The sequence below is a fragment of the Pseudophryne corroboree genome, chromosome 6, assembly GCF_028390025.1.
Source record: "Pseudophryne corroboree isolate aPseCor3 chromosome 6, aPseCor3.hap2, whole genome shotgun sequence".
Taxonomy (NCBI): Eukaryota; Metazoa; Chordata; class Amphibia; order Anura; family Myobatrachidae; genus Pseudophryne; species Pseudophryne corroboree.
Window position 1 is genome coordinate 283,607,604 of NC_086449.1, and position 9,912 is coordinate 283,617,515.

Below are 9,912 nucleotides of genomic sequence, written 5' to 3' on the forward strand. Positions count from 1 at the left end.
TTTTAAAAATACAAGGAACAATTTTCTCATATAAAATGAACGTGAGTAAAAAGGATAAGAATTCAGACTTAACTTTAAGAACAGTGGGTGGTCAGTACAGGCCCAATGCGTTTCGTCTCAACAGACTTCTTGAAGAAGCTACCCACTGGTACCTCTTTGATCTCCTGTAGCTTCAAAATCAACGCAGTCGTATCCTTCAAGTAGGTGGACTGAACCTGGATCAAGGGTTGGAGATAGTTGTCCAAATATTTGGAGACTTTATAGTAGATAGAATCTCTGGCGGCGATGATCGGCCGACCAGGCGGCTCCGTCGGGTGCTTATGCACTTTAGGCAGCGTGTATAATACTGGTGCCACAGGATGTTCCTCAAATAAGGCCAACTTAGTGCCTTTAGTGATGATACCATCCCTGACTGCTGATTCCAAAATATTCCCCAATTCTTGGTTGTACATCATAGTCGGATCAACACTCAATTTAGCATAGACAGTTGTATCCCCCAGCTGCCGATAGATTTCCTTTCTGTATTGCACCAAATCTTGTACAACAATTCCGCCCCCCTTGTCGGCAGGGCGGATGATGATGAACTGGTCCTTGCTAAGAACCTTCAATGCCTCCATCTCACTTTTGGATAAATTGGGTCTAAAATGTCCATCCCGTTTAGTGATCTCCTGAACCTGTTGATCCAGTGTTCTATTAAAGCACTTGAGTGAAGTATTCATACTAAGTGGATCAAATTTAGATTTGCTGCGAATAACTGAACCGGTCTCAGCCGTGCTGGGTGTCGGCATTTTAGAAAAATGTTCCTTAAGTCGGAGCTTCCGATCAAATTTATAATGATCCAGTTTCCACAAGGCAATTTAAAGAAAGAATGGCTCTTCACAGCTCTGCGATTAGACAGGCGTTGGAAAACACTGGGATACACAGTCAGCCAGTTGCTCGGCACTTTAAAGTCATCAATCATGGGCTGAGTACCTTGCGATACAAGATTATCGATCAAGCACCTAAGAGAATGCGGGGGGGGGGGGGTGATCGCCATAGAGTATTGTTACAGAAAGAATCGCGGTGGATTCACCGTCTTGATACGGTCTCCCCCCGCGGTCTAAATGAAATGTTACCATTGAATTCCTTTTTGTAATATGATCGCATTTTACAATACAGTTTTGACGGGATTTAGGTGCTATGACTGTACTAGCGAATTCTTATTTGGCCAGACATCCATTGATTGTTTAGCATTGGTGTAGTGATTGATAACATGTCTGTGTTTGAAATCTGTAACCATGTGGAGGCTTGTTTTTTATGTTTTTCACTATGTTTTCACAGGGGGGTTGTTGTGCCGGGTTGTCATGACGCCGGGCTGTCATCTGGGCGCGCCGGTGGGTGCGCCGCGCACATGTGGTGACGTCAGTGACCCGGAAGACGGCGCGGCGCCGGCGGCTTCCTGACGGGGGGGAGACGAGGGTATGTAAGTATGTCATGCATGTAATATTTGTTATATGATCCTGATGACGGTTTTTTGATAAATCGAAACGTTGATCTACAGATCTATGGAGTAGTTTACTTGTCTTGTCCGTGGTTGCTATTATTACAGTCCTGAGAGTGCCGCCTGTTACTACATTAAGTTTATATATATATATATACTAGGTGATTTATCGTGCCCTACGGGCGCTCTTCACACCGTCGTACGGGGCTACGCCCCCTTAACCCTTACACGCCTATATATATATATATATATATATATATATGCACATATATACACATATACTGTATGTGTGTGTGTGTGTGTGTGTGTGTGTGTGTGTGTGTGAGTAACAATAGAATAACACAGTCTGCACAATAGACAACAGTTAAGCATATTTATTTTAGAGTTTAATACGCCCTATGGAGTAACTGATGGTACATCTCAGTGTCACACTGTGTACACACGGCGCTGTACAGCCCGACATTAGGGTTACCACCTCATCCCTGTAATTCTGGATATATATTAATTACACTGGTTCTGTCGCTGACTGACTTCAAGACTCCATTTCACCTGGTTTTAATCAGCCACAGAACCTGTGTAACTAATATGTGTCCAGAATTAAAGGAATGAGGCGGTAACCCTACCCGACATTGACTATTCGACGGGGCCGGATGATATAGTCAATGTTGTGCTGCCTGCACAGTCTATTTTTCTTGCGATGCTGATCCCACAGGACCGCGCATCGGCATCGCAAGCTGTGTGCACACGGTGCGATATGCACTAACTTTCCTTACGATTTTGACTTATATTCAGCATCGTAAGGAAAGTTAAGTTAGGCTGACCCATATTATCCCTTTAACCTGGGACACTCATGAATTACACAGGTTCTGTGGCTGGCTGACTACAGGACTGCATTTCACCTTGTTTTAAGCAGCAACAGAACCTGTGTAATTCAAGAGTGCTCCAGGTTAAAGGGATAACATGGTCAGCCTAGTTAAGTGCAAATCGCACCGTGTGTATGCACCTTAAGAGATGCAGCTAAATAGTAATCTTGAAGGCAGGGGAGAATAACCCCATCCAGCTTTGATGGCTGCTGCAATCTGTAAGGAAAGTTGCGTGGGCATTTAGGGGTGTATTCATGAAGCAGTGAAAAGTGTGGAGAAGTTGCACATGGCAAACAAATCAGCTGCTATGTATAATTTTATGCACTTTATAAGTGTTACCTCAACACTGATTGGTTGCCATGGGCAACTTCTCCACCGGTTCTTTTCACTGCTTTATGAATAGACCCCTTATTGGTCCAAATAAATATACTAAGTGCCACATTTATGTTGTGCAGATCATTTTTAGAAAGCATAAACTGAAGCATTTGTATGGGATATATGAGGCGGGGAAAACAAACCATTTTGTATAGATGTCAGCATCCTATAAAGGAAAGGGGTGTCACAATCCTGACTAAAATCACATATCCTCCAACATGACCCATTCCATTATGTACAAAATGATCTGTTCCTGGACTTCCTTGCTAGTGGCAGTAGCAGAGGTGGGCAGAGGGGAGGTCCCACCAACTGCCACCCCAAACATCGCCGTCCATGACTCATGGGCAGTTGGTGTGGCTCTCCTATTTGAATGTTGGACTGTGCTGCAGCCCCACCTCTGGAGCCGCCACTGGCAAGGAAGTCCAGGAACAGAGCATTTTGTACCTAATGGAATGGGTCATGTTGGAGGGTATGAAATCATGTCATTTGGTGACTTACCTCTGCCATCTGTTCTGTATCCTATGAGTTTTCTGCTGGGTGGGATAAACAGATCACCAGTACCATGAGTTCCCTGCGCGCTGAGTTTTCTATCTGGAGAATGAGAGTTGCTGATGAGTTGCACTTGTGTTGATTAACTTGCGTGAATGCTGAATTCAGCAAGTCTCTTCATGCTCTCCTATACCTCCATGCCAGCATCCATAAGTCTAGTGCAGTGTTTCTCAAACTCGGTCCTCAGGACCCCACATGGTTCACGTTTTCCATATCACTCAGCAGGTGCACTGTGTATGACCAACTGTCACATTTTAAAAATCTACAGGTGACCTGCAAAACATGAACCGTGTGGGGCCCTGAGGACTGAGTTTGAGAACCTGTGGTCTAGTGGTCACCAGATACACCTCCCTGTGCTCTCAGGGCCTGCGACCATTACTGTCTGTCTATGCACATACCACATCGGAGTTTCCTCCAAAACCAGCTATGGATGTCGCCATGACAGTTCCTGGTCAGCTGATCTACCAAAGCCCAATCTGGAATCACTTCCTCGTCATGTGAATCCCTCATCCAGTCAGCAGTGGTCAGTGCTTTGCTGTCTCTCAGCGTGGAGTGAGCTCCAGTATCTCCTGCTGGTAAAGACATAGTGCAATATCCATCTCTAGCACTACCTGACTCCCAGGATGATTTAAAGGGAACTACTGCAATAACATTGCATCATTTCCAGATTCACTGGTTTGCCATTCCAGTGATCCAGAGGGACTGTGCTGCATATCATTGCAGTCATAGGGACCTTGCTTGTTCCGTCCAGCATTCTGAACACCTTCCTTATCTGGAAAACCTGCTGTGCTGGTTCCGCACAGCCTTCTGCAATCTACTTTGCTGCTTCCGTCCAGCATCTGGAAAACCTGCTGATTTAAACCTGATCACTAGGCTGCGTTTTCTCAGATCTGAACTGCGCATGCGTATGCACCACAATGCGCATTCGCGATGGACCGCAGAAATGGGGATTGCCGGTCAGCGACGGGATGGTGCAAAAATTCTGAACGCACCGGCGAACGCAAGGAAATTGACAGGAAGAGGGCGTTTGTGGGTGGCACCTGACCATTTTCAAGGAGTGTCTGGAAAAACGCAGGCATGTCTAAGCGTTGGAAGGGAGGGTGTCTGACATCAAATCCAGTCCCGGACAGGCTGAAGTGATCGCTCCGGCCTAGTATACAAAATCAGTTTGTGTAGCTCTGCTACACATGCGATTGCACACTTGCACAGCTAAAATACACCCCCCGTAGGTGGCGATTATCTGATTGCAGGGCTACAAAAGTGCTGTCCAGCGATCAGGTCTGAATTGCCCCCTTAGTGCAATATCCATCTCTAGCAGAGGCGTAACTAGGGTTTTTGGAGCCCGGGGCAAGATCAATAATGGCGCCCCCCCAAAAAAAATAAATAAATAATAACAATAAATAAATAAAATGATAATAATAAAAAAAAAAATACAAAAGGAAAGTATGTGCAGACGCCACCGGTGTCACTGTATATAAAGATGTCAGGGTGTGTATGTACAGATGTAGGTGCAGTGGTTGAAGTTGAATTTTTGAAGGCGGAATGAAAGAGTGCAGATAGCAATTATGCGCGCGCCGAAGGCGCTCGCGCTCCGGAAAAGGGGCGTGGTCACTCAAAAGGGGCGTGTCCTTCAGTGTAGTAGGACCCCTTATACTATCTAGTACTGGTGCCCCTTTCACATTATAGCGCACGGTATGAGCCGAAATTCACATTACCCCACACGGTATGAGCCGAAATTCTTATTATAGCACACGGTATGAGCCGAAATTCACATTACACCACACGGTATGAGCCGAAATTCTTATTATAGCACACAGTATGAGCCGAAATTCACATTACCCCACATGGTATGAGCCAAAATTCACATTATAGCACACGGTATGAGCCGAAATTCACATTATAGCACATGGTATGAGCCAAAATTCACATTACTCCACACGGTATGAGCCAAAATTCACATTACCCCACACGGTATGAGCCAAAATTCACATTACCCCACACGGTATGAGACGAAATTCACATTACCCCACACGGTATGAGCCAAAATTCACATTACCCCACATAGTATGAGCCGAAATTCACATTATAGCACACGATATGAGCCAAAATTCACGTCACAGCACATGATATGAGCCAAAATTCCCATTATAGAGTGAGGGGATCCTACCCCCAGAATTAACATGGCCTGTGGGGCACTATGGTGAGGGGAGCCCACCCCCTTAATAGACTAATTGCAGAGTTTAGCAGCGGAAGGGCTGCAGCGGTTTCTCACCCCAAGCTGCGGCGCTTCTGCCACCTCCGACACTCCACATCTTCGGCACCACCCGGGATGCAGAGCACCGCACCGGGTATGCACCCTTTTCAGTGTGGTCTGCTGCGCTCTGAAGGGGTTCTTCTCTCCTGCTGCAGGATCCCGATGTGCGCCGTCCTCCCCGCTGTTACTGTCACGGTAAGCATTAGTATCGTTTACCGCAGAGGCCATTTACTGAGGCATATGTGTTAAACCTCGGGAACTGAGATGCCCTTCTCACCATACAGCTGTGTGGCCGAGCCGGGCGGGGGGACAGCCAGCAGCATGCCGGATATCAGCAGCAGAGGGTGCGGGCTGTACATACTTGAGGCAGCTGGATATTCAACAGTGCTGAAAGCCTCCGGAGCCCGCAACCCCGGAGCTGCAGTACACCGGCAGAGGACACCCATCCCCCGAACCCTGCGTAGCCCAAAGCCGGAGATCAGCAGCATGTTGAACGCGGAAGCAGAAGCTGCTTATTGCCAGTCAACATGCTGCTGATCTCCGGCTTTGGGCTCCGCACCGCTCCGCACGTGCCTTACAGCCCCCACCCTCGGCTGCTGATATCCGGCATGCTGCCCCTGCTGCTGACTTTCCACCTGCCCGGCTCGCTCACCCAGCTGGATGGTGAGTGAGAATGGCATCTCCATGCCCGTGGTTTAATACATATCCCTCTTCGGTAAATGGTCATTAGTACATCCCGCCCACACACACACACACACACACACACACACACACACACACACACACTGTAGATTACACACACACAGACTGGCCACCCCCAAACCCCACACACACCCACTCAGACTACACACACATTCTCATACTTTCCCCTCCCCCACACACACTGGACTGCAAAAATGTACACACACTCACACTGTCCCACACACACACAATTAACACACACGCACACTGTCCCACTCACCAGTGGCGTGCGGTGAGGTCAGTGGCTGGTGAGGAACTACAGCCATAGTGTCCGCCGAATCCTGCCGATGACCCCTACCGCCACCGAGCCAATGCCCATTACTGCCTCTGAGCCAATGCCCGCTGCCACCACCAATGGCTTACAAACTCGCCCACCATCAACTGACCCAGCCCTCCGCCACTAATTTGTATCTTAGTCCGATGCCGCCAATGCCCGCTGCCTGCCTGCTCATCACTTGTGATATATTGTACATTTTTATTGAAAAAAATAATAATTAGTGTTTGAGACTGGGAAGGGAGTGGGAGGAAGACATGAATGCTATTTTGTTGTCCAGGGCTTCCATTACCTTAATGGAGAAGGGTCTGAATGGGTTAAAAAAAATAAAAAAAAATGCGTGAGGTCCCCCCTCCCAAGTATAACCAGCCTTGGGCTCTTTGAGCCGGTCCTGGTTGTTTAAATACTGGGAAAAAATTGGACAGGGGTTCCCCGTATTTAGACAACCAGCATCAGGCTCTTAGTCCGGTCCTGGTTCCAAAAATACGGGGGACAAAAGATGTGGTCCCCCGTATTTTTAAAACCAGCACCGGGCTCCACTAGCCAGGGACATAATGCCACAGCCGGGGGACACATTTATGTAGGTCCCTGCGGCCGTGGCATTACCCCCCCAACTAGTCACCACTGGCCGGGGTTCCCTGGAGGAGTGGGGACCCCTTAAATCAAGGGGTCACCCCCCTCCAGGCACCCAAGGGCCAGGGGTGAAGCCCGAGGCTGTCCCCCCCATCCGTGGGCGGTGGATGGGAGGCTGATAGCCATGTGTGTAAAAAAAAGAATATTGTTTTTTGTTGTGGAACTACTAGGCCCAGCAAGCCTCCCCCGCTTGCTGGTACTTGGAGAACCTCAAGTACCAGCATGTGGGGAAATAACGGGCCTGCTGGTAGCTGTAGTTCTACAACAGAAAAAATACCCAAATAAAAAACAACACACACCGTGACAGTAAAAATTTATTAAAACACACTTACACACTCACACATACTTACCTACATCCCACGCCGGTCACGTCCACTTGTCCAGTAGAATCCAATAGGGGTACCTGTAAAAATGAGAGACAGATTACTTACCTAAATCCCACGCCGGTCACGTCCACTTGTCCAGTAGAATCCAATAGGGGCATCTGTAAAAATGAAAATTATACTTACAAACTTCAATCTACAGGAGGAGAGAGAGAGGGAGAGAGAAAGAAAGAGGGAGGGGGGAGGGGAGAGAGAGAGAGACTTACCTGCTGCTGCTGGGGAGAGCCGCACACACTGCAGGGCCACACCGGGAGGACGGAGGCGGCGGAGGAGGTGGAGAGCCGCACACCGCCGTTCCTGTCAGCGGGAGGATGGGGCCGGCGGAGGAAGGGGAGAGCCGCACAACGCCGCTCCTGTAAGCGGCGGAGGACGGGGGCGCGCACACTGCAGACGCCACTCACCGCCGGGGGACCCGCCGCCTCCAGCGCCGCGTTTGGGTGACTGGACAAGCGGATCCAGCACTGGATCCGCTGTCCAATCACAGGTGCCTCGCTGACATGGGGGTGGTGTCCCTGTCAGCGAGGCACTTGTTTCAGTGCCGCTTTCCCCATCTGTTTTAATGGGCTTTTACAGCCCAGTGCTTGGCCCCACCCCTCACTCTGTCCCGTTTCCATTCTGTATGGGAGGCACTGCTATCAGTGCCTCCCATACACATTTAAGGTAGAAAAATTATTAGAATGAAATAAAGAAGATACTTATGACACAGGATATGTGTCTTATAAATATCTTCTTTATATTATTTTAATAATTAATCACAGGAGAGGCACTGCCTCCCCTGACTGCACGTCCCTGCCACACACAATTAACACATACGCACACTGTCCCACACACACAATTAACACACACACACACAATTAACACACACACACACTGTCCCACACATACACAATTAATACACACGCACACTGTCCCACACACACACACACACACACACACACACACACACACACACACACACAATTAACCCACACTCAAACTGTCCCACACACACACACACACACACACACACACACAATTAACACACTCACACTGTCCCACACACACACACAATTAACACACTCACACTGTCCCACACACACACGCACACACAAACACACACACAACACACTCACACTGTCCCACACACACAATTAACACACACGCACACTGTCCCACACATACACAATTAATACACACGCACACTGTCCCACACACACACACACACACACACACACACACACACACACACACACACACACACACAATTAACCCACACTCAAACTGTCCCACACACACACACACACACACACAATTAACACACTCACACTGTCCCACACACACACAATTAACACACTCACACTGTCCCACACACACACACACACACACACACACACACACAACACACTCACACTGTCCCACACACACACACACACACACGCACGCACACAATTAACACACACGCACACTGTCCCACACACACACACAATTAACACACACTCAAACTGTCTCACACACACACACACACACACACACACACAATTAACACACTCACACTGTCCCACACACACACACACAATTAACAAACACGCACTGTCCCACACACACAATTAACACACTCACACTGTCCCACACACACACACACACACACACACACACAATTAACACACACGCACACTGTCCCACACACACACACACACACACACACACACAATTAATACACACGCACACTGTCCCACACACACACAATTAACACACACTCAAACTGTCACACACACACACACACAATTAACACACTCACACTGACACACACACTGTCCCACACACACACAATTAACACACGCACACTGTCCCACACACACACACACACACACACACACAATTAATACACACTCACACTGTCCCACACACATACAATTTACACACACTCAAACTGTCCCACACACACACAATTGACACACTCACACTGTCCCACACACACACAATTAACACACATGCACTGTCCCACACACAACACACACTGTCCGACACACACACAATTAACACACACACACTGTCCCACAAGAACACTGTCCCACACACACACACACACACACACTTGACTTAACACACACACACACACACACACACACACAAAATGTCCCGCACCCCCTTCCCTCCTCTGTCCCGACAGGGAAGTATAAAGATTACCCGCTCACCAGCACTCACTGCTATTCAGGGGCCGCGCGCCCCCCCCCCCCCCCCCCCCCCCCGAGGTCGCGCACGCGCACACCTCCGCGGTCGCGATCGCGCACGCGCGGTCGCGTACACTTTGCAGGGGGGGAGCAGGGGGAGGCACAGCAGCCGGGGAGACAGGGAAAGCGTAGACAGGGTAGCGCCGGCGG